General features: G+C 45.2%; 1 pseudogene; it reads right to left on the minus strand.

Annotated features, from left to right (window-relative positions):
• Positions 1 to 455: 455 nt before the first annotated feature.
• LOC131418587 (signal-regulatory protein beta-1-like) lies at positions 456 to 22,053 on the minus strand (annotated as a pseudogene).
• Between the last annotated feature and the right edge of the window lie 731 nt (positions 22,054 to 22,784).

Consider the following 22,784-nt stretch of genomic DNA (forward strand, 5'->3'; position numbering starts at 1 on the left):
GATATCCTAATGTGTGTAGATTTGACTGGTTTCTGAATTTTTAGGGAGATGTCAGGAATCAGTCCCCAGAGCTAGGTCCTATGTCCCCTGCTCAGGACCATGTATGAAGACCCAGCTCTGGGGGCATCAAGGACTGGGAGAAGGAGCAGCAGGGATGTGTGAGCAGGCGGGTGTCTGGGGAGGGGAGGCATTTGGAGCCGAGTCATGGAAGCTTCTGGTAGAATCCTTCTCTGAGGCTGGGCCCCTCACAGAATGAATGGAGCAGCAGAGATTGGGGGTGGCACACAGCAGGGAAGGAAGGAAGGAGCTGTGGGAAACATATGCAAATTTAATTATCTGCTCATCATTACAGAAACGTTCCCTTGTGCCTCCTATGTCCCCTGTGCTGTTCTCCTCCTGAGAGGACTGCCGTGAGATGACAGGTTGATCCTGTGATAGGACTCTCCCCCCTCAGCCTTCCTCCCCAAGTCCTGATCCCCTCCCCATCCCTTCCACTCTGTCACTCAGAGGGTCAGAGCAGGTACAGCCCTCAGAGCAGCATCAAGGACTTCTCAGCATTACTCTAAAATGTGGGATCCTTTAGCCCCATGGAGCCCTAGAGTTCAAATAATCTAGAGATGGTCTCCAAGGCAACCACCCACTCAGCTGACCCTCAATCAGCCTCCCTTTGCCCACTTCCTCCAAAAAACTCATAGGACTCTGTGCACACCCTTTGAAAACCCTTGATCCAGCCCTCCTCCTGCAGGACCCCACAAAGTTCCTGGGATTGAGAACCTCTGAGAGGGATCCACAATACTCCTGAACATATTGAGGGAGGTGTGTCACCTTCTCTTAACTCCACGTGGGCCCTGACCTTGTGTGACCTTGGGATGGTCCCTTTTACTGACCTTCCCCTTTATGGGACAGACCTTGTCCTGCACTCCCTGCCCCACAACTTACAGTCAGGCCCTCCACTTCCTGTGGACGTATATAGCAGAGACACCAATGGCCAGCAGCAGCTTTGTGCTTAGGACGAGGACTACCAGAGGGACAGTAGACAGCTCTTCACCTGAAAATCAAGGGATAGGAGGACCCATTAGAGGGGCCACACAGGAGCCTCCACTTACTCCATCGGAGGCTACCTGGGCCATCAACATTCTGAAGCTTTTGAATCTGCATCCTGCCCTGTGCTCAACCTTGATGCAGAAATTAGGGTTAAGATGTTCCTCATTCTCACTCTTCCTACTCTCAGGCTGCCTGGATTGTCCTCCTGGAGGGAAGGGTGGCGAATGTGTACTCACTGACCTGTAAGTGTGGTGCCTGATTACTTACTTTATCGTCATACCTGTATGGAACAGGTATTATTATCCTCATTCTGATGAGGAAACTGAGGCTCAGAGACTTTAGGGAGGGTCACAAAATTAGTGGGATTCAATCATAGGGAAATCCATCATTGTTGTCTGTAGAATGACCAGAGACTGTGCCTTTTGGACCAAGTCCAAACTCTCAGCATCGTAGGAATGAATGTCCACACCGCATGCAAGTAGAGGGAGGACAGGTTTCACGGGGGGCAAGAGAGAGGCAAGGCTGCCCTCATTCATAGCACCGGTGAGGCTGGATGACCCCATGTTCTCAGGAGCTGAGGTAGCCCTCAGGGTGGCCTGCCCTCATGAGACCTGCTGTCTGGAGAACAGCCTGGTGATTCTAGGAAATGGGGTCTCATACATCTGGCCCATCTTGACCCCAGGGCAAGTGTACACTGAAATCTTTCTGTTACTCTCAGAAAATTGTATCTGAGGAAGTAAAGTTGGGTTCCTTGCATTTTTACAATGAGCAGTTTTTGCTTTTAAAACCAAATAAATAAATATATTAAAATAGCTTTTTATAGATGAATTTATCCCTAAGGAAGGAGAGGAGACCTCACTGTCTTTTGCTCTGGGGTCCTAGAGGATGACAGTTCTCATTGAGCAGCTCTCTGGGACTTTCTCTCAGGTGAAGAGAGTTGTGTTGTTCAAGTTTGCACCTTCTTCTGGATGGCAGCTCGCATCGGAGTACTGGCTGAACTGGAGTGCAGAGGCTCAGCCCTCTCCCCTCCACTGAAAACAGCTCTGAAAGACCACCCTGGCTCCACAGCTCTGTGAGAGCACCGAGTCTGTGTTGTGCCTGCATTGTAGGTCACCAGCTCCCTTTCACAGTCCTGCTCTCACTCCCACAGGCATGTTGATCCTGGCAGCACTCCACAATAAGCTTCCACATTCTCATGTCCATTTCAGGGTCACTTGCCACTGCAACTGACCTATGGGTGTCCATCTGGGAGTGGTCTGGAAAGCAAACTCTAAATGCAAATTTGGAACTGGATCACTGGGCTGGCTGACCAAGAGGACCCCAGCACTGGGGGAGGTGGAGCAGGGGAGGTCCTTACTTCTCCTAGTGGAGCGAGTATTCAAAATTCACCAGTGGTGAACTGGGAGGGTGTAACCAGAGCAAGAGAATAAATTGGTGTCCAGCATTTGATATTGAGTTGGGAAATGGTAATTATAAGGACTATGGAATTAGATGGCTGTTGCTGGGGATCAATCCTTTGGAGAAAGACCAAAGTAAGAGAGTAAGAAAAGTAAGAGAGATTAATCACAAGTGAAAGGTCAAGTGTGAAAGCCAGACGACTTCCTGGCAGCATTGCAGAGTCTTATCCCCCAGACCCAGAGGGCAGAAGAACTGAGGATGTGCCCAGGACATCATTATATTGGCAGAGTTACAGAGGAGGTTGAATTCTCAACTGCAGTGGGCCTGTCTGCCAGAATAGGGCCCTGATGGGGACGTACGGGACCCTCAGATGTGGGACAGGGACACATGGGCCAAAGCACTCAGGACTCTTCAGTGACATCTGGCCACCGAGGACAATGGCAGCAACACAGCTCCTTGTCTCGAAACATGACCTCTAGAGCACAACAAAACACAAAGAAAGGAAAGTAAATTCTACACAAAACTGGCTCCCAGTACTAGTTGAATAGAAAGTGCTAAAACTGCAAAATAACTGAATCAAAGAGAAAAGTCACCAAACCCTAGTGCACCATCTCTCACGAGGCTGCCATCCCAGCCTCACCCAGCCACCAGGAAAAGTGACAAGGGGAGCTAGAAGGTGAACCTGAGAATTATTTAGAAATCCCACCATCAATAGTAAATCCACATTAAATTTGAGAATATTGAAAAAGGGTCTGTCTTGCAGGTTAGAGAACAGAAGGGGTTTCAAAGTATGCCTAATTGAAAAGGGTTGGCACAGACTCCTCAGAATCTGTGAACATGTTACTTACATGGCAAAATACACTAACCTTGGTGATTAAGTTAAGGATCTCGAGATGGGGACATCATCTTTGGTTATCTGAATGGAAGCTGTGTAATCACAAAGAGCCTTGTAAGCGAAAGAAGGAGGCAGGAGAATCAGAGAAGGAGATGTGAGGACAGAGTCAGAGGTGAGAGTGAGGTGGGGCCCTTAGCTAAGGAATGTGGGCAGCCTCTAGGAGCTGGAAAAGACAAGGACACACATTGTCCCCTAGAGCTTCCAGAAGAATCACAGCCCTGCCACCCACTGTGGACCTCTGACCTCTAGAGCTGTAAGGTAATAAAATTGTGTTGTTTAAAACCACAGAAAGTGTGGTAAATTTTTACAGCAGCAATAGGAACCTAATACAAGAAGGCTGGGACATTTCAAAAGGACCGATGTGGCAAAAGGGATGGGCTCAGTTTAAAGTGCATAACTTCTGAGGCAAAAAGGCAGAAAAGAAGGAACAAGTGCTGTTTGGCAATTGAGTGGTGAAGAGGAAAAGGAAACGGGGGGTAGGGAAATGTAAGATCCTGAAAGAAAAAGAGAACCAAAAAACTGAGAGGCCTCAGAACATTTGTCTCATTGTCAAAACCAACCAGCCAACCCAAACTCCATTAACACACCTGGATTATGCTGTACTGAGAGAAGAGAGGGCCATTAAGCCAGGAATATTGTAAAACACCCAAATATCATTAAAATGAACACAAAGATGTGCATCCTCACACCAGACCCACTGGACCCAGGACTGCAGTGGCTGGTACTTCACACGCCCAGGGCAGGCTGGACATCCTGCTGCAGCGGGGTCACAGAGGCATCTTGCACTTTGCTCTAGCCTGCCAACCTGGACAACCCAAAAACCATTTCGAGACTCAGTACACTAGCGAGGGTGCTCGGTCAGGCACACTGAGAGCACCAGAACTAACAGCCCTGGTCTGAGCCCCGGGGGAGGTGGAGACTGAGGAGCAAACCCAGGCTGGTCCAGACAGGATGGTGTGGACTCATCTCTCCCCACCCTCCCCTTTCAGTACAATCTGACCCCTAGAAACAACGTGAGGTACAAGCACAGGAGGACTCTGACAGGAGGATGAGGAAGCAGACTGGCTGGGCCCTGAGGACTGGAGGGAGAACACAGCGGCCAGGGGTCAAGATTCCACTCTCCTGACTGCCCAGCACAGGAGGAGACCAGGATGGCATTAGAGAAAAGAGAAGCATAAAACCAATCATCTAAGGTCCTGCCTCAGGAAACTAGAAAAAGAGGAGCAAAATAAACCCAAAGCAGAAGGAAGGATGGAAATAGTAAAGAAAAGAGGAGAAAAATCATTGAAATTGAAAACAAAGAAACAATAGAGAAAAATCCCTGCAACAAAATGCAGGTTCGTTGGAAAGATCAATAACATTGAAAAACTTCTAGCAAGACTGACAATAAAAAAAGGAGGAATGACACATTTCCAAAATCAGGAATGAAAGAGGGGATATCACTACAGACCCTGCAGATGTCAGACGGATAATAAGGGGAGATTATGAGCAATCCTACAGATAGATTTGAGAACTTAGAGAAAATGGACGAAATTCCTCAAAAAGCACAATCTGCCACAATTTACTCTATATGAAAAGAATAATTTGAATAGCCCTAAACTATTACGGAAATTGAACTCATAATTTAAATATTCATGAAAAAGTATTCTTGACACCCTGATGGTTGCACAGGAATATTCTAACGAGCATTTATGGATGAATTAAAACCACTTTGGTGCAAAAAAACAGCTATAAAAGAAATTTGGGAAAATGTACATGTATACTCCATTTTAGACGGTATTAGGGAATTATTGTTACTTTTATTAAGTGTGTAATGGTATTGGTTTTGTAAAAAACCAATGTCCTTAATTATAGACCACACAATAGTGGACTCCATTTGCACCTGGATGTGCATACTTGACCAAGTTATTAGTGGACACAGTTATGCAGCTTCTGTTTGTCTCTTGTTTTAAGGGAAGTTGTCTTCATTTTCCGATCTTTACTCTTCCAGCAGACAGGGTCATGGACACTTGGTGTCCCAAGGTTGACCCAGCAGATGAGGACAACACCGCAGGGCAGATGGAAGGAACGTGGGCCTTTGAAAGTTCTTCTGAAGTCAAGACTCCTGGAAACCTGACTGTATTCCCTTCTGATGTTACATGAGAGAGAAGTGAGACATATTTTGTTCACGGAAAGGGGAACTTTGTAGGTCCCTGGGATAATGCCCAGCAGAGGAGGAATGTGTTTCTAATTAGCATGTATTTCCTGTACTGGCTGGTGGTCCCTGTCCTCAGGGACTCAGATTTACCTTGATTAATTTAGCCCAGTTGCGTGGTCTAACAGCAAAAAGTCTTCAACAACGTACTCACCATTGCTCCTCAAGTCTCATCGGTAACACTCCAAACACACAGGGTAGTTGAAGCAGGAAAATAGATCACAGAGGAACTGGAATTTGCATATAGTAAATGTGCAGTGAGTGGTTGTGATTACTGGTCCAATGTCAGAAATCAAGGAACAAAGGAGGCTCATGTTGTGACCACTCAGTGTCATCCATGTGTCTGGTCTAGACTCAAACCTCACGTACTCAGGGCTCCCTTCTGAGAATTTCACAGAGAAGTTAGCAGGTGCAGTTGTCTGCTGGGGTGATATTACTGATGTGGATGGAAAGGTCCAGGATGGAATAGAGACTAGGCAGAGGTTAGAGAGAGCAAGGAGGAGAGAGATGGGCTGACGTGGATGGTGAAAGTAGTCATTGTTAGGACGGAATAGAGACTAGGCAGAGGTTACAAAGAACAAGGAAGAGGGAAGTGGGTTGACGTTGATGGTGACATAATCATTGTTAGGTAGAGAAAGCAAGAGGCAGATGCTATGAACGGGATGAGCTCCTTCCTTCACTTCTTCTTTCTTTAACATATATTTATGTCAACAGATCTATAAAGATATGCACCAAACTCTTACCAGTGGTGACTCTTGGAGTGTTTGACTTGGGAGAGGGGAGCTCACTTCCAAGTTGTGCTTTATATTTATAAACTTCTAGATTATTCTATAATATGCATTAATGACTAATTTTAATATCTAAAAAGGATAAAATTTTAAAAGAGCCAGCTCAGTTGGAGTGGAGGCCTCACCAGGGATTCCACCTGTGTCCCCTTCCTTCTGGTGGGCAGAGGCCTCCAGGGTATGGTGTTTGGTGACCGCCGGCTGCCCGTCATGCTGCACCTGGCAGGTGAGCACCACATCCTCCCTGTGGGCAGATTAGTTCACCAGGAGGAGTTAAAGTTCCCATCCTTGTTCTCTATGAGTGTTGAGGCCGTTTCTGTTCGGGACACGTTTCCGTTCTCCAACCAGGTCAGCTTTAGGTGCCGGGGGTAGAACTTGTTCGCCTGGCAAGTGACATTCACTAGGTTCCCTGCCGTGGGGTGTTGGGAAACCTCCAAGGTGGGCGGAACTGAAATAGCACAGGGCAGAAGCTCTGACCTTATGGAACAGACAGATCACAGAGGAGGACTCCATAAGTTAGCTCCCATCACAGACAGGAATCACCTAGGACAGTGCTAGGCATACAGCAGGCGCTCAAATGCCGAGGGTGCTCTTTGCATGTGAATAAGATCACAAACCACAGTGCCAGGCACACAGTAGGTGCTCAGGGACTGGTAGCTCCTATTAGGGTCATAATGAGTGAAATCAAGAAGCACAGCCCCTGACATACAGTGGGAGCATAATAACTGTAGCAAAATAAATGAAATCAACAAGCAGGTAGGGGCTGGGCTTAGAGAAGGTGCTCAGTAACTGAAGCTGCTATTGGTAAAGTAGACGACACGACCTAGCACAGAGCTCGGCACATGGCAGGTGTTCACCTGGCAGCTGCCATTAGAACAGGTGAGTGACCAGCACATCCAGGTGCCTGGTGATTGGGAAGGATGGTCAGGAACTAGATTCCAGAAAATCCAGGCCTGGAGCAAACAGCGGGGGGAGGAGACGGCTTGGGGGCTTGGGGGCAGGTGGGGGCTTGGGCTGGGGTGAGGGGCATCTACCTCGGAGGGTCTCAGACAAGTTGGCCATCCCACGAAGAGGAGGGTCCCCCTGCAGGGTGACGTGGGCCACCTCGCAGATGACCTGGGAGCGAACGTCCTCCGAGGCCAGCACCACCTTGGCTGTGCTGGAGACACTGTAGGAAACGCTGTCTCCCTCTGGGTCCACGTTGGTCTGGGAGGCTGAGAGCTCATTCCCATTTTTGAACCACTTCAGGGTGATGTTTCTGGGGGAGAAGCCGTGGGACTCGCAGGTGAAGCTCACTGTCTGCTCAGGTGGGGCCCTCGCCGTGGGGCCAGATACCACGGGGGTAGAGGGTTTGGCTACAATAGGAGCATTTATAAACAATAAACGTGATTGTGGTTATATCACTGACCATAAGTGTGTGACACTGTTAAGAACTTTCACATATAATATTTTTAATCCTTCTAACTGTGCTGGGAGGGCGGGTCATCATCCTCATCTTACAGAGGAGGACACACAGGTTCCCAGGGGTGAACTCTGAGGAAGGGGCAGGCAGACACGCACCTCCAGGCCTGAGTTCAAACTCCACCTTCTTTGCTCTGCCAGGTGATTTCCCACCAATCTGGGCACAGGAACAAAATTACTGATGGGTCTCATTCTGTATTAATTATTCCTAGCTGGCCTCCCCTGGAAACCTTACCAACTTCAGAGAGAGCATTTACAGAAGTAAATGCAGGGGAGCAGTGGCATAGCGGGACAGCCATGAAAGCTGGAGCCAGGCTGGCCAGTCGACCAGAGGTGTGGCCATGGCACATCCCAGTTCCTCATCTGTGAAATGGGGCAGCAGGCATCTCTCTTTCCTGGGGTTGCAGTGAGGATTAAGTCAGGTAGTGGAAGCATTTTTGCTTTGAATAAAACAGAAGATATTTCACACACACACACAAAAAAAACCCCACAAATCTGTCTTTAACCCAGACTTACGTTATATCCAGAGCTCTCCCTGCAGATATTTATGAATTTACTCCACAGTTCTCATTCTTTCCACTAATTTTGCAGTAGGACTAATATACCAATCTCTGAATTTGAAAAGGAAGTGGTGAAGGGGTGTTTTTCTGAATCTGGATTTTTCCCTTGGGCCGGTTTTTCATTGAAAACAAAGATCACTGATGCTGAGAAAGCCAAAGGTGGGCCATTTCTTAATCATTATTAAATCAGAACAGAGAGAGACATGCCTATGAAGCAGCCACCTCCTGTGTGCTGAAAACATACACAATTCAAGGAATCAAAAGTGAGGGCAGTTTCTCTCTGTATGCGAGTCCTATAGCATGTCTCCAAATTGTTAATTATTACCCAATGCCTTCTGTAACAGTTGGAAGACAGCAAATGTTACAAATATTTACCTTTGTAAATAATAAACTTGCTTCCTAAAGCTCATCAAACATTTTGAGGACATAGTAAGGAGGTGTCGCTTGAATAAGTCACGTCATAAATACACCAGCAGCCCCGATGCTCCTAGAGGGATGAGATGCTGTGATCAGTCACCATTGATCGAGAGCATCTTGGGAGCCTGACCCTGTCTGATCTCTCTGGGCCTCTCAGCTCCTTAATCCTCATACCAGCCCTGTGAGGGAGGCCCCACTGTGGTCCCATTTATGGGACGAGACTGAAGGATGAACAGGGCTGGCCAAGGGCGCACAGCGGGTAAGGGCAGAGCTCATTTCACTGCACACACGACTGATTCGTTTTAGCATCTCTGTCTTTATCCTGAGCCTCAGTGTCTGTTTGTGTACAAAGTAGATCAAAACACCACCTTGGTAGGGGGATGAGGATGTATGTAAAACCCAGAGCCTTTTATACAGTAGGTGCTTAATAAATAATACCTGTGATTATTATGACATGGTGTGGTCATTCCTAGTTCTGAAACTACCTAAAACAAAAGCATAGCAGAGACACCAAGAGAGTCTCAAATCCTGCTCCCGGAAGCTTCCATGCAAAACACAAATGAAAAAAGCAGTAGAAACCCCCAAATTCTGATTCTCTCCCTTTAAAAAAAAAAAAATCCCTCAGGAAACAAGTTGATGAATTGGCTTTCAAAACACACACAAGATCAAAGGCGTTTCACTGTAGATCACCTCTTTACAGAAAGCTGAGCATTTTGAAAGTGACAGGTGTCGTCAGTGGCATCTTGGTGTGCCGAGTCAGAGATGGCTCAGGACTGAGCAGCGAGTGTTTGCGGGGATTCCAGCTTGTTAGACACATACGTGTTTAAAGATGGGAAGGTTTCCCCAGTGATGAAGCTTGGATCTGAACGAGGTGTCTGAGCTGCCCGACCTCAGGGTGGAGAGGGCAGGGAGCCACTCTCAGCCCCAGGTGCTCCTGGGAGGGTGTCCTGGACACTCCACTCGGGCTTATTTTCTTGGGTTCCAAAGCGCTGTCACTGGCACCTGCTATTCTGAAGCCCACACTCCTAAAGCTGTTATCACAGCCCCAGTAGCAAGAGGAACCACCTTTGTCAGGGGGAAAAACCCAACTTTTCCTCCGTGACCTCCGAGAATGTCTAGCTGAGGTCTTCTCTGGCCCGGCTGTGCAGCACAGTCCTCTGGACTAGTTAAATAATTCAGCTGCCCAGACCCATGTCTGATCAATTAAATCAGATTTCCCAGGGTGAAGCAGGGGCTGGGAGTCTTTGTCAACATTTCCCAGGTGATTCTAATGAGCCACCAAGGTTGAAAGGCACCCAACCCCCCCCCCCAAACCCCATTTGTACTTGAGGCCTGGAGAGGAAAGTGACCCGTCCCAGGTCCTATGACTTCGCACATCATAGCTGACATTGCTGGAACATGACTGCACACCAGGCACTGCTCTCAGCACCACAAGCGTTCCTCCTCCAGCCGCTGCTGCTCTGTGGGGTTAGTGATATCACTGACAGATGAGGACACCCAGGCCCAATGTGGGGAGTGACTCATCAAAGGTCACAGAGCCGGGAGGTGGCAGAGCTGGGATGTGAGCCCAGGCAGGTGGCTCTGCCCATGGTCTCAACCACTACACACTGACCCTCAGTAACACCCTGACACCACCACGTCTAGGGCTTTCTAGACATCCTCGCAATCCTCACGGACAACCCGATGGTGGCAGTTATTACCCCCACTTCACAGATGGGGAGACCAAGGACTCAGGGAACTGACTTGTCCAAGACCACATGTCTTTGGGGTGACAACACCCATTGCACACTGAGGGTCTGCTCTCTCCAGGTTCCTGTATTCCTCATCCCATCCTGCAGAGGTTGTGTAATCATCCACCTTCTACAGGTGAGGACACTGAGGCCCAGCAAAGGGAACTGGGTCACACCTTGAAGTAACACCTGGATTTGGGGGTGCCACTCTGTGCTGGGTGATTTAGACAGAGCACCTCAGATCCTTTCAACTCTTGTAACAGGAGTCCATGATTATCCCCATTTTACAGAGGGGGAAACTGAGGCTGAGAGACATTAAGGGACTGTCTTCTCCCCACACTGCATCCTAAGGGGAACCTCTTGTGGCCCCCAGGCTTTCATGTCTATCACAGAGCAAGTGTCCTCCTCCATGAGCCCCATTGACTACCACCCTCCCTTCCCTCTGGGATTCCTAACTTCAAGCAATTACAGGAGGAGTTGCCTCTGGAGTGCCCAGGCCTGGGGACCCTGCAGCGTCAAATGGAAGACACGGGCTCCTGACAACAGGTCTAGAACATGAGCTCTTGCTCATGCGGGGCCCCAGCAGCTCTGGGAAATGCCTCTCCCTCCTCGTCCTCAGACTGCTGAGCCAGGGTCGGGCTGCACGGTGTTGCTGGAGTGCAGCGGCCCCTCTCCGCTCTGTCCACACCTCCCTTCCCAGAGCTGCTCCCGTGAACTGCTCAGTGAAAGACAACGTCACAGCGATGGGGGAGACTCCTCAGTGCTGTGACGTGTGCTGAGCCCTGTGTTTTAGGAACAGGTTCAGCACATCACGAGACACTTGCAGGATCTGTCTGATCTGAGGTTGTAAGGTAGTCCCACCTCCCCCACAGGACTTTTTTTTTTTTTTTTTAATGCTTATTGCTGAAGAACAGAACAATATAAGATTTCAGATGAGAGGTTGGTGCTTTCCCCGCACTTTGACAAGCACAGCAGGGGGCTGCAGAGCAGGGGCTGTGAGTCAGGCTGCTGGGGTTCAATCTTGGCTCCCCTGCCTGCTCAGGTCACGTCCCCTCTCAGCCTCAGTGTCGTCATCTGTAAAAGGGCAACAGATGGCCCCTCCCTCACAGCACTGGCTATAAGAGTAAATGCTGTGATGCAAATACAGCGTCTGGCACGCTGCCGCTCCCTGTCCCCTCCCACCTCCCTCCTTTCTCGTCCAGGGCATCATCTGGGCAGGTAGCTTGGGGACAAGGAGTGAGCCCTCTACTAGGAGGCAGCAGATCTGAGTGGCGGTGGAGCCACTTACTAGCTGTGATGAGCCAGGCAAGGGACGCACCGTTAGGAACTTCAGTACTATCTGCAAAATCAGGATGAAGCCACCTTCCCTGCCACTACCCAGGGGTTGTTGGAGGCTTGCTTGCTACCACATCTAGGAGAGAAATTTGGCAATATCCACACAAATTAAAATACACACACCCTTTGACCTAGTAATGCCACCTCCAGCGGCCTCTTCCGCTTGAGTATGTGGTGCGTGGACAAGGTTATCTCCTGCAGCATTGTTTTAATATCCCAAGGTCAGGAACAACTTACATCCATGGACAGAAGACTGTAGAATAAAGGATGTTATCTCCATATGATGGAGGTTATGAAATAATGGGCAGCTCTAGGTGCTGATATGAAACGCTTGATTGGAGATGATGTGGTTGAAGGTAGAGAGAGTTTCCCAGTTACCACGGCCCTCAGTGTCTGAATGCGAGGGGCATTCTGAACCTTTGGGAAACTGACGAAAGGAGAAGTCTGGCTTGCTGTTAAACAGTTTGGAGTAAGGAGATTTTATTCACACCTACTAGGCACCAGGCTGTTTAATGGAAAGAGTGCCCAACACTGTGCAAGAAGGAGCCTGCCTGGAATCAGATCAGTTTCAGGAATGATCCCCTCACTCACTGGCCATGTGACCATGGGCAAGTCCTCCGTCATCTCTTGGCCTCAGGGTCCCCATCTAGACATGGAGGGTTGGGCCGGATGGGTCTAAGGGTCTTTGCTGTGCTGACATTCCAGTATCCGGGGCCTCTGGCAGAAAACTTTAAACGAGTTTCTTTGCTGCCTCGACAGTGAACCCCTGAATCATTCACATGGGGAACCTCTTCCCTGGGTGAGGGACATTCTGAGATGGCCCAGCTCTGCCTGGAGCCTTCAGTGACTGTGTGACTTGGTCCCTGAATCACACGAGGATTTTCTGGACACACAGCAAACACCCAATCTTGGTGCGTCTTCTCCAGCCGGGCTGTCAGAGTAAACAGAGAGTCTGGGCCTCTTAGGGATTCCTCTCAGTGTGATATTTCTGAGGATGAGATGAAGAAACACACGTTCTCCCCTCCCTGCCCTGCATGGATTTCTCCTCACAGGAAGGGAAGAGGACGTGAGCCTCCCTGGAGAAGAGCCTTTGCCTGCTGTGTCCACTGCTGCTTCCACAGCACCCAGGGCAGAGCCTGGCACACAGTAGGTGCTCAGTTAGTGCTGAGTAAAGGGAGACTCGGCCACATTGAGGGGCACTCTCTGGGGGCAGGGGCGAGGTCTGGCCTTGTGACTGGGCGAGTCACTCAGACTTTCAGTTCCCTCCTCCCTGGAACAAGGGGCTGGACAGGATGGAAAAGGCAAGGGCTGTGGAGCCAGGCAGATGGGGGTTCAGATTTTTCCCCCCATTTACCAGCTGTGGGGCCTTGAGCAACTAGCACGACCTCTCCAGGCCTCAACTTCCCTGATCTGTGGAAGGGGGTGAAATCAGATCATGAATATAAGCACCCACAGCCACACCTGATTCTTGTTGCTCAAGAATGGAGGGCATTATTATTGACTTGTTGTCATGCACCAGGGGGCGAAGGAGGCCCACGCTGTACTCACCACTCACAGTGAGCTGGGTGCCTGGTCCAGACTTAAACTCCACATCATCAGGGCTCCCTTTCTGGAACTTCACACAGTAGTAGATACCAGTGTCTGCTGGGGTGATGTTACTGATGTGGATGGAATAGTCCGTGCTGTTTCTCTTTGTGTTGTCTGAAGCATTTGTTACTCGGGGGAAGTGGCCTCCTTTGAAACTGCAGATTAACTTCCGGCCTGGCCCTGTCCCCCTGAACCACTGGACGTACCCCCCTGGGAACAGGGAGGTCAGGGCACAGCGCAGAGTGGCCGTCTCTCCAGCTACAACAGACACTGACTTCTCAGGCTGAATCACCTGCAGCTCCTCCCCACCTGCCACTCCTGGAGGGGAACAAATGGATTGTTTATTCATCCTTATGTGATCTTGTAGGTTTTCTCAAATGTTTATCAACAACAGCTTTCACTGACTGAGTGCACTCGACAGGCGGGCCTTGAGCTCAGCACATTGCATGTATCAGTGCATGTAACCCTCACACTGAGCCCGTAATGTCAGACCATATCACAAATGAGGAACTGAGGCACAGAAAGGTTAAGTGATGTGGCAGAGAGTGGGTTTGAGTGCCTGAGCCCTCTAGCGGTTTCCTGTTCTGCCAAATGTCCACTTTCTGGCCTCACGGCATGTTGCATTTCTGGACTTTTGCATTGAGTGGGATCATGAGACTTTTTTTTTTTAGACCACTGAGCTACAAGTAGAAGTGATGAAGGAATTTTTTGGGATATGCATTTAACTGAAAGATCCTCTATGCATCAACTTCTCTCTAACACAGAGATCCACATGCTCATGATTCGTCTGCTCTATTGGGCTGGATACTTGAGTGACGGTGGTGGGCAGAGCTCCCAACGCACAATAAACATGTAGCTTAATTAAGCAGTAAAACACTGTTTAAAGTTCCTGGGATTTCTTATCCATAGCATAATCATGTTACATTAGTTTCCTAACCCTGCTGTGAAAAATTACCAAAAACTTAGTGGCTTAAAACAACAGAAATTTGTTATCTTATAGTTGTGGAGGTCGCAGACCACAATTGGTGTTACTGGGCTAAAATCAATGTGTCAGCTGAGTCTCATTTCTTCTGCAGGCTCTTTCCTGGCCTTTCCAAATTCTAGAGGCTGCCCACATTCCTTTCCTTGCGGTTCCCATCTTCCCGTCACTCCAACCTCTTTCTTCCATTGTCATTTGTTCTTCTCTACCTTTGACTTTCCTGCCTCCTTCTTATAAGGACCCTTGTGATTACATTGGGCTCACCTTGATAACCTTGGATAATCTCCCCATATCAAGAGTCTTAACTTAATCACTTCTGCAAAATCTCTTTTGCCATATAAAGCAAAATATTCACAGGGTCTGAGTTTTAGGAAAAGGGCCACTTTGGGAGGCAATTGTTCTGTATACCACACAGATCTCTTCTGACTATTTCAGAAACCAGTTTCCATAACAAAAACCTATGTATATGGCATTGACACACAGGTTGAATGACAAGGCAACACACTGGAGTCTGAAAAAAGGGCTATTCAAGCAGTGCACTGGTAAAACAGTTTGTAAAATAAAACTAGAAATCAATATAAAAAAAAGAAAAAAGAAATCAATATGAGAAGGAGAAATGGAATATCCACAAATACATAGAAATCAAACAACACACTCTTAAAAAATCAATAGTCAAAGAAGAAATCACAAGGGAAATTAGAGACTATCTTGAGACAATACGAAAACAAAAACATAACATACCAAAACTTATGAGATGCACTGAAAACAATGCTACAGGGAAATTTACAGCTGTAAATGCATACATTTAAAAAGAGGGAAGATCATAAATCAATAACTTAAATATACACCTTCAGAAATTAGAAAAAGAAGAGCAAAATAAACTCAAAGCTAGTAAAAGAAAGGAAATAATAAAGATTAGTGCAGAGATAAGTAAAATATGAATAAAAACTACAGAGAAACTTACTAAAGCCAGGAGTGGTTCCCAAAAAAGTTCACCACATTTGACAAAATTTTAGCTAGATTGACTGTGAAAAAAAGAGCTAAGACCCAAGTAGCTAAAATCAGAAATTAAAGAAGGACATTACTAATGATCTTATAGAAATAAAAGGGGTTATAAAAGAGTACTATGAATAGTTGTACACCAATAAATTGGATAACCTAGATAACATGGACAAACTCCTAGAAACACACAACTTACCAAGACTGAATCATGAAGAAATAGGAAATCTGAATAGATCTATAACTAGGAAGGAGATTGAATCAATAATCAAAAACCTCTCAACAAAGAAAGTCCCAGGACCACTTGGCTTCTTCTAAACATTTAAAGAAGAACTAACACCAATCTTCCTCAAACTCTTTCAGACAATTAAAGAGGAATGGGGCCGGTCCAGTGGCATAGCAGTTAAGTTCTCACGTTCCAATTCACTGGCCCGGGGTTCACCAGTTCGGATCCTGGGCACAGCCTACTCACTGCTCATCAAGCCATGCTGAGTTGGTGTCCCACATAGAGGAGGTACAACTCTACAACTATGATATACAACTACGTACTGGCGCTTTGGGGAGAAAAAAGAAAAAGAGGAAGATTGGTAACAGATGTTAGTGCAGGGCCAATCTTCCTCCAGAAAAAAAAAAGATTAAAGAAGAAGGAAGAATTCCTAACTTACTTAGAGTCATTCTGAGACTCATTCACAGGCCAGCATTATCCTGATACCAAAGCCAGACGAAGGCACTACAAGAAAACTACAAACAAATACTCTTATAAATATTGATGCAACAATCCACAATAAAATATTAGCAAACCAAACTCAACAACATATGAAAAGAATTATGCACCATGACCAAGTGGGATTTATTCCTGGAATGTAAGGATGGTTCAACATATAAAAATCAAATAATGTAATATACAACATCATTATTAGAGAGAAGAGAAAAATACACACAGTCATCTCATTTGATTAAAAAAAGCATTTGACAAAAGTCAACATTTTCCATGATAAAAACAATCAGTAAGTTAGGGATGGATAAAAATTTCCTCACAATGATAAAGTCATGTATAAAAACACACAGCTAACATCCTATTCAATGGAGAAAGGCTGAAAGTTTTTCCCCTAAGATCAAGAATATGACATGGATGTCCACTTACACCACTTCTATTCAACACAATACTGGAATTTACAGCAAAAGCACTTAGGCCAGAAAAATAAATAAAAAGCATTCAAAATAGAAAAGAAGAAGTAAAACTATCTCTGTTCTCACATGACATGATTTTATATGTAGTAACTCTAAAGATTGCACACAGACACACACACACACACACACACACACACAACTCTTAGAGCTAATGAATGAATTCAGCAAATTAGCAGGACACAAAATCAACAGGCAAAAATCAGTTGCATTTCTATACACTAGTGATGAACAATCCAAAAACGAAATCAGGTGAACAATTCCATTTACGATAGCATCAAAAAGTATGAAATACTTAAGAATAAATTTTACCATGGAGATGAAAGACTTGGACGCTGAAAAGCACAAAATATTGAAATAAATTAGGGAAGTCATAAATACATGGCAAAAAGTCCCATGTTCATGGGTTGGAAGACTTCATATTGTTAAGATGAGTATTGAATATTGCCTAAAGCAGTCCACAGATTCAATACAATCCCTGTCAAAATTCCAATGGCAGAAATATTTTTTGCAAAAATAGAAAAACTCTTTCTAAAATTCATACAAAATTTCAAGGGACCCCAAATAACCAATCTTGAAAAAGAAGAACATAGTTAAAAGACTCACACTTCCTGATTTAAAAACTTACTACAAGGCTAGAATAATCAAAGTAGTTCGGTACTGATATTAGAACAGATATATAAACTGATGGAATAGAATAGAAAGCCTAGAAAAAAACTCTCACATAGACGGTCAAGTGATTTTCAACAAGGGTACCAAGACCATTCAATGGGGAGAGGACAATCTTTTCAACAAATAATGCTGGAAAACTGGATATCCACACACAAAAGCATGAAGTTGGAACTTTACTTTATACCATACACACAAAATGAACTCAAAATGGATAAAGGCCTACATGTAAGAGCTAAAACTATAAAATTCTGAGAAAAATACCATAGGTAAAACTCCTCATGACATTGGATTTTGCAATGATTTTTTGGATATGACACTGAAAGTACAGGCAACAACAGAAAATATATGTAAATTGGACTTCATCAAAATTAAAAACTTTTGTACATCAGAGGACACTATCAAGAGAGTGAAAAGACAACTCACAGAATGGGAGAAAATATTTGCAAAGCATATATCTCATAAGGGATTAATATCCAGAATATATAAAGAACTCCTACCATTCAACAACAAAATAACAGATAACCCAATTAAAAAATGGACAAAGGACTTGAAAAGACATTTCTCCAAAGAAGATATACAAATGGTCAGTAAACACAAGAAAAGATGCTCAACATCACTAGTCATTAGAAAAATGCAAATCAAAACCACTATGAGATACTCCTTCAAATCTCTTAGGATGACTATTATCAAAAAAAAATAAAAAAATAGAAAATAAGTGTTCGCAAAAATATGGAGAAATTGAAACTCTTGTGCATTGTTGGTAAGAATATAAAATGGTACAGCCACTGAGGGAAACGGTGGTTTCTTAAAAAGCTAAACATAGAACTTTACCATATGATCACAACACTTCTACTCTTAGGTATATACCCCAAAATATTAAAAGCTGGAGCTCAAACGGACACATGTACATCAATGTTCATAGCAGCATTATTCATGATAGCCAAAAGGTAGTAGAAACAACCCAAATTTCCATCAAGAGATGAATGGATAAACAAAATGTGGTGTACATATACATATATATATATATATATATATATATATACACACACACACACAATGGAATGCTATTCAGCCCTAAAAAGCAATGACATTTTGATACATCCTATAACATCCTATAACGTGGATGAACCTTGAAAATATTATGCAAAGTGAAATGAACCAGATACAAAAGAACAAATATATGATTCCACTTCTATGAAGTACCTGGAAGAGGCATATTTATACACACAAAAAGTAGAACAGAGGTTAACAGGGGCTGGAGGGAAGGAAGAATGGGGACTTACTGTTTAATGGAAACAGTTTCTGCTTAAGATGTTGAAAGAGTTCTGGAAATGGATGGTGGTAGATTGTTTCCCAACATTGTGAATGTACTTAATGATATTGAATTGTATCCTTAAAAATGGTAAAAATTGTAAATTTTATGTTATGTATATTTTACCAGAATCAAAAATATGTACTAACACAAGGTGATGGTCCATGTAGAGCCTTTGAATTGAACTAAATGACTCAAAGAAAAAGACACAATGTATCGTTCCAAAGGCTGATAGATTTGAGAAACCTGCACTTGAATGGTGAGATAAAGCCATGGGAGCAAGCAAGGAAACAGCAGACTTAAAGTTTGTGTTTTGAAAAGAATTGTGGGTGGTTGACTGTGTTTGGACAATGAGTTATGAGTTGAAGGGACACGAGTCACTTTTGGGCCAAACACTGCAAGAATTTCCAGTTCCATTCACTGCCTCAGTGACTAGCCAATTCCTGGACACATAGAGAAATACAAAAACATTCCTTCTTGTTTGAAGTGTCCTAAAAATCAGGCATGGGTTCTGGTGGCAGAGATACAAATCAGAGGAGCAGGCTGTTGTGGCACCACGAATAAATCCTGTGCTCTTTTCTGTTTCTTATCTACTCCTCAGGGAGAAAATTTGTGTTCAGCTTTGCAGAGTGTGAGCTGGTGAAACTCACCCACTTAGCACTGTTTGTAACCAAACCTGCCTCTTAAGGAAGCATGTGCTACTCCAGGGCAGGTCCTTTGGTGTGCCCAGAGCATCAGGTGCTTTGCGTTTGTAAGTCGGGAGAAGAGATTGGGGACCAGGAATCTAAACTGCTAAGACAAAAATGGGGATAAATATGAGTGAATCTTAGAGGGAGAAAAGGAGGGAAGTAAGAGGGTAAGTCAGAAGAGGGATCAGAGGGTCGAGATTCATCTGCTATCTGTGTATCTATAATTCTCATATTTACATCTCTGGCCCAGTCCTTTCCGCTGAACTCTGAACTTGTATGTCCAACCACCCTCTGGACATGTTCCGTGGATGGAAATAAACATCTACAGTTAACATGTCCCAAAATGAACTCCTGAATTTCCCCCACAGCCCTCTGTGTCTCAGCTGAGTCACCTTTATTCTTCCACGTGCTCAGGTCCCAAACCCTTGGAGTCTGTCTCTCCCACCCCAATCCTATGCATCAGGAAATCCTGTTGGCTCCACTCCAGCATGCTTCCAAAATATGATCCCTTTCCCCTGTCTCTACCAGCTACTGTCCTAGTGCAAGCCACTTCTTCTTGTTCGCATGAAGGCAATGACCTCTTACATGCTCTAGTTGCTTCTGTCTATGTCCTGTTTAGATTCTTCTCAAACAAAGGCTAGAATAATCTAAAACTCATGTCAGATCATGTCACTTCTCTCTTCAAAACTTTGCAATGACAGCCACATCACTCAGAGCAAAAGCCCAAATCCTTGAACATAGCAGAAAGATCCTACTCTCAGGGCCTTTGCACATGCTGTTCACTGTCAGGAAGGCTCTTCCCCCAGATCACCACGTGGCTCACTTCTGCAACTTCTTTTTCTGTTTGCTTAAATTTCCCTACTTAGTGATGCCCACCCAGACTACCATGTTTAAAATACATCTCACCCTACAGATTCTCCCAATTCTGCTATCCAGTAATACTTCAATTCTTTCCTTAACACATCACTTTCTAATACACTATAGTCTTTACTTATTTATTAAGTCTATTGTTACCGTCATTTCCCCCCTAGGATATAAGCTCCATGAGGGCACCTACTTTGTCTCTTTTATTTACCAATGTACCCCAAGTTCCTATATCAGCTCCTGGCACATAGTAAGTATCCAATAAATATTTGTATGATGTGTGAATTGCCTAGAGTGACACCTCTCTAAGACCATGAAGTCTATTTTAAGTGGGTATGTCTATGGAAATTCTGTCAGAAACTGTTTCCCATGTAGACAACTTGGTGAAAAACAAAAGCAAATTGCATATACACAGGAAGCAGAAGAGCCCAGGAAAAGAAACTCACAAACTCTCCTCCCTACACCCTACCCTTTCCCACACCAATTGGCTGAAGCTGCAGAAATCTCATGGGATGGAGGTGGGGTAACGGTTAAACACATGAGCTCTAGAATCCACTGCCTGAATTCAAATCATAGCTCTGCCATTGACCGTGACCCCGAACCTCTCTGTGCTTCCATTTTCTTATCTGTAAGGTAGAGGGGACAAGAGTATCTCCCTTGGATATAATGATCACATGAGTTGACAGGTGTAGGCATTTCCAACTGTGTCTGGACATAAGGAGTGTTCAGGAAATTGAAGTTACTACTCATTAGATTCCTGGGGCTTGGAGGCTTCAGCTGATGTTAGATGATATAGATATGAATATGGATATGGATACAGATATGGATATGGATATAGTTATAGATATAGATCATATAGGCAGGAGTCTCTGTATCTTTTATCTCTTTCTCTCCACCTCACATCTATCCAGCACGGAAGAGGGACTCCAGGATAGTAACAAACAAGAGAGAGAAGTTTGCTTCTCTTAAGAGTTTGGGGAGGGTGAGGGGTAAATTTAGAGAAGTAGAAGGAGGGAGGTTTCCCTGAGAGACAGAGAAAGTTAAACATCTGTTCAATGTGCATTTCTTGTAGACTGAAAATGATTTAAAGAAAACTACAGGGGAAGTCTTTTCAAAAATCTCGCGTGTGTGTGTACACTTCCTCACACCCACTCATACACATACACGCACACACTATACATGCGTTCACAAATAGATGTAAAAGTGTGGCCTAGCACTAGTGTACAAGGTTGTTTTGAGGATTCAAAGAAACTACAATACACATTAAGAACACAATAAACAAATTGGCACAAGGAACCACCTAACACATCATTAACAAAGGTCTGCGAGAACACACAGCAGAATGGAAACTCTGGTGATCTCTCAGTAGAATGATGGTGATGACTATTCTTCTGTTTGCTTCTCTGTACTTTCTGATTTTTCTGCAATCAGCCTCCACTGAGAGCTGAGTAGCATAACATGGTTAAAGGAATGAACTCTGGAGCTGGTAGGCATGGACTTGAATCCCGGCTGCTCCACTGCCTTAGGTAGGTGACAGTGGGCAACTTACTCTCTCTGCCTCAGTTTCCCCTTCTGTAAATCAAGGGATGATCCTTGTAGCTATCACACAGGGTTGTTGTGAGGATTAGACGAGTTAATACACACAAAGTTGCCCTTGTTGCTGTTTGAAGCATCATCTGTTTTGATGCCTCTGGTAAGCAGCTGCAGGTGAAGGATCCACAGAGAAAACACTCAGACCCCTGATTTCATGCTCTCAGATATTGGCCAGTCCTAGGTCCTTCCACGGCAGCTCTGTGTGGTGTATTCATGTTTACCTGGGGGCCCTAAGAGTCCAGGGGCGGGGAGAGGATTCTACCCCAAGGAATGCTCACCTGTGAGTCCCAGCAGTAGACTCAGCAGCAGGCAAGGAGGTGGGAGGTGGGACCGGGAGGCAGGGACGGGCATCCTGGAGGCCTGAGGAGCCTGCTCTGTCCCACTGTGTGTACTGGGGAGAACCCTGACTTCCGTGCTCTGTGGAGAGGTGGGAAGACCCGCCTGCCGTGATGTAAGAGGAAGCGCCTATGACGGGGTGACATGGCTGTGACAGCAACCTGCTCCTAGATTCTAGACAGTTCCTGCTTCTAGAATGTGCAACAGGAATCAGGCAGAGAAGGCGGCTACAGCTGAGGAGTTGCTCGACTTCTGTTTTCAGAGAGATGTGGACAGGCCTAGGAGAAACAATGCTTCCTCCTGTCAACAAAAGGAATCACTTCCTGACTTTTTTCAGGAGGGGAAGTGGGTTATACGACCCAGCAATTACAGTCTCAGGCATTGACCCCAGAAAAATGAAAACTGACGTCCACACAAAAAACCGTGTGTGAATGTTTGCTGTAGCTTTTTTAGTAATAGCAAAAAACTAGGACAACCAAAATGTTCTTTAATAAGTGAATGGTTAAACAGTGGTGCATCCATTGCAGGCAAATACTTCCCAGCAATAAGAAGGAATGAATAATTTATGTGTAACAACTTGTAAGTTTCTTGAAGGCATTATGTTGAGCGAACAGAATAAATCTCAAAATGTTACATACTGTATGATTCTGCTTATATAACATTCGTGAAATTATAGAGGTAGAGAACAGGCATTTATCAGAGATTTGGTATGGTGGGGATGGGTGTCACTCTAAAGAGCCAGCACA

This window comes from Diceros bicornis, chromosome 19, assembly GCF_020826845.1.
Source record: "Diceros bicornis minor isolate mBicDic1 chromosome 19, mDicBic1.mat.cur, whole genome shotgun sequence".
Lineage (NCBI taxonomy): Eukaryota > Metazoa > Chordata > Mammalia > Perissodactyla > Rhinocerotidae > Diceros > Diceros bicornis.